A 6,000-nucleotide genomic window follows, 5' to 3' on the forward strand; every position below is an offset into this window, starting at 1 on the left:
AATGATGAAAACACAAATGGAGATAGAGGTGGAGGTGAGCTCTGGAATCCCAGAGAGGCATCTACTCGAGGCAGTAGGGCACAGACCCGAGACTGGAAACCTAAATGCTTCTCGTGGGATTCATCATTACATGGGCTGCATTTAATCTTGTCTGAGCAGCTTATGTTTTCACCATGCTTCTGTTTCCCTGCCTGGGCCAGAAGGAATAGAGGCCTCATTGTTGTGAGCAGCTGCCCCAAGAGCTGCGTGCAGAATGCAGAGCTGGGATGTTGCTGTGCCCAGAGAGAGCCTCGCATGACAATGACAGCCACTGGGTTTGTGTCCCTTCCAGCCATTTCTCTATACACAGGAATAGTGGGACTGTGCACTTGTTGTCTCTGTTTTGGACACCTCGGTGGTGTGGTTTGAGTCCCTTCATTTGGCAGAGCGATCCAGTGGTCTGGAAAAATAATCCAGCCAGCAGAAAACAAATAAGGACCTTCATGAAATTCAGTGCTTAAGCGCTGAGCTGGGTCTTTCATTGCTGCAATGGTCAGATCTCCTCAGCATTATGTAGGTAATCAGTATGACACCCATATTTTTTTCCACAAGAAAAAGCAGTGAGAGCATCATACTTCACATGCCTGTCACTCCTTACCTTAATATCTGGTGTTAACGTGGTATTACACCAGATATAAGCAAGGTCCTCACTTCTTCTGGACTTGGAAACAGGGTGAATAGGAACACATGTTCTCAAATGATACACTGTGCAATGCCTGTGTGTTGGTGTTTACCAGAAACAGCATCCTGTATGCTGCCACACTGGATATGCATTTCTGAACCATGGAAGTGAGAACTGCAACATAGTTCAGGGAGGTACAGCCAGGAGGAAACAAAACCCTCCTGAGCCAACCGTGGTACACCCCCAAGTGATCTTGCCATGTCTTGGGAGATGTCTTCCCCATTTTCTGGGCATCTCAGCCACCCTGTCATGAAGCAAGAATAGGAATACAGCAGAAAATACAGGTTTAACCCATGGTAGGAGCTATGAAACCACTCTGAACTCATGTTGCTTTTGCTGTTGGTACCTTTTAGAAGTCCTACTTCATCTTTCAAGTTGACATATCAGTGTTTTCTTGTGCTATCTGTGCAAAGATGGCCATGACAGGAAGCAAAATAAACTCTGCTTGTGAAGAGCCTTTTCTCTCTGTTGACAAATTTGAAATGCCCTTCAAAATTTGGGTCTCTTGAATCTGGGGTATCTTCCTGATTTCTTTTAGGTGTCTTATTATTGTGTGAGATGGACTCTGCAGGGTAAGCAATCCTTTTAATGAGAATAGGCTGCTTTCCCCCCATACTGGAAGCTGTTTATTAGGACATGGCCACAAAGTGACATTATTGTAGAGCTGCAGCAATAGGACAGAGTTGGCTGGAACTCAGAACTTCAGTGAAAACTTTCAGCACTATTTCACATTCTGTTTGACAAAAGAACAGGAGATTTTGACTGAAATGTTTCTGAAAATAGCAAAACCCTCACCCACTCAGAGAGCTGAATGTGAAACCTCAAATTTTGGTGGGGAGGAAAAAAAAAGCAATGATATTTTCCTTCCAGATTTGGATCAGTCCCAACAATAAACTTCGCTTTTTATAGGAACCAAATAGTCATAATAGGAATTAAACTGCGTATAGATCAGAAATAGAAAATACAAAAGACTAATAAAAGTATCAGATATATGCAAGGCAGAAAGTTGAAAAGAGCAGAGAAGAAAATGAGATAAAGGGGGAAGGTACAGTTTAAATGTGGAAAAATGAGACCAGAGTAGAGATGGAGGCACAAATGTGAGTGGTCATGGGGCAGGGCAGAAATGCTTCAACCCCAGCCATGGAGAGTGCAGTCATGAGCAAGGCAAGGAGTACAATGCATGGATTCTGGAGCAAGTCCTGGGGAGGGAGACCAGACTGGTCAGAGGGATGGGGCAGCTCTGCTGTAAGGAGAGCTGAGAGAAATTGAATTGTTCAGCCTGGAGAAGAGAAGGCTCCAGGGTGACCTCATTGTGGCTTTCCAGTGCCTGAAGGGAGCCCAAAGGAAAGATGGAGGGCCTGGAGTGACAGGACAAGGGGGAATGGCTTCACACTGACAGAGAGGAGGTTTAGATTGGATATCAGGAAGAAATTCTTCCCTGTGAATGTGGTGAGGCCCTGGCACAGGTTGCCCAGAAAAGCTGTGGCTGCCCCAACCCTGGGAGTGTCCAAGGGCAGGCTGGGTGGCGGTCTGAGCAAGCTGGGGTAGTGGCAGGTGTCCCTGCCCCTGGCAGGGGGAGTTGGAATGTGGTGATCTTTAAGATCCCTTCCAACCCAAACCATTTTGAGATTCTGTAATTCCATGATTCTGTGATTCTGCTATTCTATGATTCCATGATTTTGTGACTTTGTACTCTTTGCCTACCAGGCCTGAGGCCTTGGGAAGTGCTAAGTGGGAGCAGAAGCCATCGATGGAAGAGGCAGGAGATGTTTTGGGAGAAACCAGCAATACCTTTGATCACAAGAGCTGGCTGGGACCTACAAGCCAGAGGTTTTCAGGCTTCCTTTGGTGTCACTGACCCAGCTCTTTCTTCTCTGACTGCAGAATGGAAACAACAAATATCATCCCCCTCTTGTTCATCTACTGAACCCCTTTGGAAGCGGTTCACGGTTTGCCCTGGGTTTTGCTCCCTGTCTCTCCACGCTCCGTGCTGGGGATTCCAGGGTCACCGCCGCAGGACAAAACAGCGGGAACAACAATAACTGCGCGGTCCTGGCACAGGAGGGGGGACAATTGTTTTCAGCCTTCGCAGCCCACAACTGGTGGTACAAATGACAGATACAATCAGGCCTTGGGGTTTTCCTTACATTTATATGTCTGGGGAAGGGTGTCAGCCACTGTTCTCAGCCACTCTGGCAAACTGAAGCTAAAGATTCGGGCAGGTGGGAGAGAGAGAGAGAGAAATGCATTGAATTGCTATCGAAAGAAACATGCATAATTTCTAGAAATGCTTTGTGTCAGTTTCAAAGATCCTACTGGGAATGCAGCTTATTCTCTGGCCAACATGTTTCCTTTGCAAAAGGCACAACTGGTGTACTTTGGGGGATTTTTTAGTCTCCAGCAGCAGTCAGTACCTATGTTTTCTTTGACTGACATGCCTGTAAGTTCAATCAGCTGAAATGGTTTATGTGAAGCAAGGGATGGGGCAAGTTCACATGGCACTCTAAGAGGAACTTGGGACAAACTGTGGTCTCACTGATGTAACTGGAGGTTCTGTTTCAGATCTATGCTGATCTGAGTATGGAGCAGAAAAAAATGACATACTTAACCCTTCTGGTAGAAAACACCATGGAAGCAGAGAAAATAATGTAACATTCCTCTAAAGCCTCATTGCAGAGTTGTGGTTAAATGTGATTAAAGGCATTATCCTCCTACTGCCTTTACAAGAGCATAAAAGTGGTACCTCTGAAGTTTTGCTGGAGTTGGACTTGACAAAAAACAAAAAAATAAACCCCTGCAATAGTTAAACACTGTTACTTAATAGAGCTTTAAATACTCACCAGCTTCTAGTGTAAAAGTATCAACTTTAAACCCACTCTTTTTTTTTCTCACAGTTAAGTCTAAGTTTAACCTCAACCAATGACATTTTTCTTCTGCCTAAGCCTTGATGTGTTTATGGCACACTGCTTGTGGTGACAATCCTACTTTCAGTAGCAATATCTCTGCTTCAAAGCAAGGTAAGTCATCTCCTTTCACTGAACTCAGCAGTTTCCTGAGCATAATTCTGTGGATTAAAAAAAAAAAAACAACTGTTTTAAAGACAGCCCAAACCCAAACATCTTTCTGAACTTATTTAAATATTTTAAAAGAATGTATCTTTCTTGTTTTACCCTGCCATTATATCCACCAATGTCATCACTGCATGGCTTCCGCTGAACCAGACAGACCACAAAGCCTAAAGCCTTTATCCACTTTCTCTTTGATGAACACTCAGTGCCTTGTTTTAGAATTTTGTTTAATTTCTTTCACTGAGCGAAGTGCTGGCACCATCTGCTGGGACTTTTGTCACTACAACCACTAAAGACAGAATCACAGAATCACAGAATGGTTTGGGTTGGAAGGGATCTTAAAGATCACCACATTCCAACTCCCCCTGCCAGGGGCAGGGACACCTGCCACTATCCCAGCTTGCTCAGACCGCTGCCCAGCATGCCCTTGGACACTCCCAGGGTTGGGGCAGCCACAGCTTTTCTGGGCAACCTGTGCCAGGGCCTCACCACCTTCACGGGGAAAAATTTCTTCCTAATATCCAATCTAAACCTCCTCTCTGTCAGTGTGAAGCCATTCCCCCTTGTCCTGTCACTCCAGGCCCTTGTCAAGAGTCTCTCTCCATCTTTCCTTTGGGCTCCCTTCAGGCACTGGAAAGCCACAATGAGGTCACCCTGGAGCCTTCTCTTCTCCAGGTTGAACAATCCCAATTCTCTTAGCCTTTCCTCCTGTGCGAGGATCTCAGTCCTTGCATGTATAAACGTACCAAATATTCCCAGTTTGACTCATATGGGTATAATTTTTTTATTATTTTTATTTTTTCCATACCTTTCCTAGATTGAGATTGCATTCACCAGACTTCAGCAATTCCCTGCAGTCCTGGGTCCTGCCTGGGTTTGGGAAGGCAACTAAAAAGTCTTCTGTACAGGTTGGTGCTGAGACTAAGCAGATTAAAAAAGGTAGTAGGACAAGGTTTTAAACTGAAAGAAGGTAAACTCAGAAGGTAAACTAGATATAAGCAAGACAGTTTTTTATGGTGAGGGTGGTGAAACACTAGAACAGGTTGTTCAAAGAGGTGACTGATGCCCATCCCTGGAAATACTTAAGTGCAGGTTGGAGGAGGCTCTGGACTACCTGATCTGTTGAAGATGTCTCTGTTCACTGCAGGGGGATTGGACTACATGACCTTTGGAGGACCCCTTTCAACACAAACAATCCTGTGGTTCTATGAATCTATGATTCTATCGACTTCAGTCCTATTGCCCAGATCCCGTAGAAATGGATTTTACTTGTGAAGGAGGGCACTGAGTTTAAATGGCCAAGACTGAGATGAAAAACAGCCTCAATGAAAGACTGAAGCAGTTCCTTAATTTGTGTAAGATTCAGGAAACAGGGATCAGTCTGTGACAATATAACCAAACTCTTTTTCTGTAGAGCAAGATTTTAATAAGCTGCAAACCACAGGAACAGAGACTCAAATTGGCAAAGATGCTTTTATAACATTTTCAGTCTTGAATATAACCTTGTAACTGGAAATTATTGTAGTCAATAAATCTAGGAATTACTTCAGAAATTAGATTCACAAGATTGTTGGGAATGTAAAACTAGGAGAATGTCTAAAGTACCATTTATGTTTGTGTCATATCCCTCATAATTTTGAAATAGTTATTAAAAATGCATACAAGAATATGCATATAAAATATGCATAAAATATATAGTATGTATAATACTTTTGTGCATTACATATATTTTGTATACTTATACATACTATCTATATATAATATAATCACATGGAATTGTCAAAGCTTTAACACCCAAACATCATAACGTATACATTTCTTAGTAATTTTAAAATTTTACTAGCTATCTTTACTCTGTATTTTATGTCTTGTCATAAATTAAGAGATATTTAAATCCTTATGATAGGTGATTCACACAATAAAACTTATATTTTGAAGACAGCTTCCCGTTTGAATGTCCTGCTTCACCAAGGAGAGGGTGATGTCTTTTTTTCTATGGATCCAAAATGAAATTACCCAACTTCAGGGTTCAAAAAGCAGTTTTTAAGATGGAGCACTGGAAACATCAGACCAAAATTAATCAAATGAGCATCACTCTAGGGTGACAAAGTCACTGACCTCTGATTGCACACCAGATGAGCAGAAACTTTCTATTGCAAGTTACAATGTTGCAAGTCTCTCTGATTCCCTGTACTGAGCTGAACACTGGTG

At 43.0% G+C, this 6,000-nt stretch overlaps 1 long non-coding RNA gene across 2 annotated transcripts in view; it reads left to right on the top strand.

Moving 5' to 3' along the window:
- LOC135300864 (uncharacterized) overlaps positions 1–5,721 on the top strand; it is a 55,193-nt gene extending 49,472 nt beyond the window's left edge. For both annotated transcript variants that reach the window (XR_010362626.1, XR_010362625.1), the window contains one exon: positions 4,607–5,721. This is a non-coding gene — a long non-coding RNA (uncharacterized LOC135300864). The remainder of the gene's footprint in view (positions 1–4,606) is intronic.
- Positions 5,722–6,000: the final 279 nt, after the last annotated feature.

This window comes from Passer domesticus, chromosome 5 (assembly GCF_036417665.1).
Source record: "Passer domesticus isolate bPasDom1 chromosome 5, bPasDom1.hap1, whole genome shotgun sequence".
Taxonomy (NCBI): Eukaryota; Metazoa; Chordata; class Aves; order Passeriformes; family Passeridae; genus Passer; species Passer domesticus.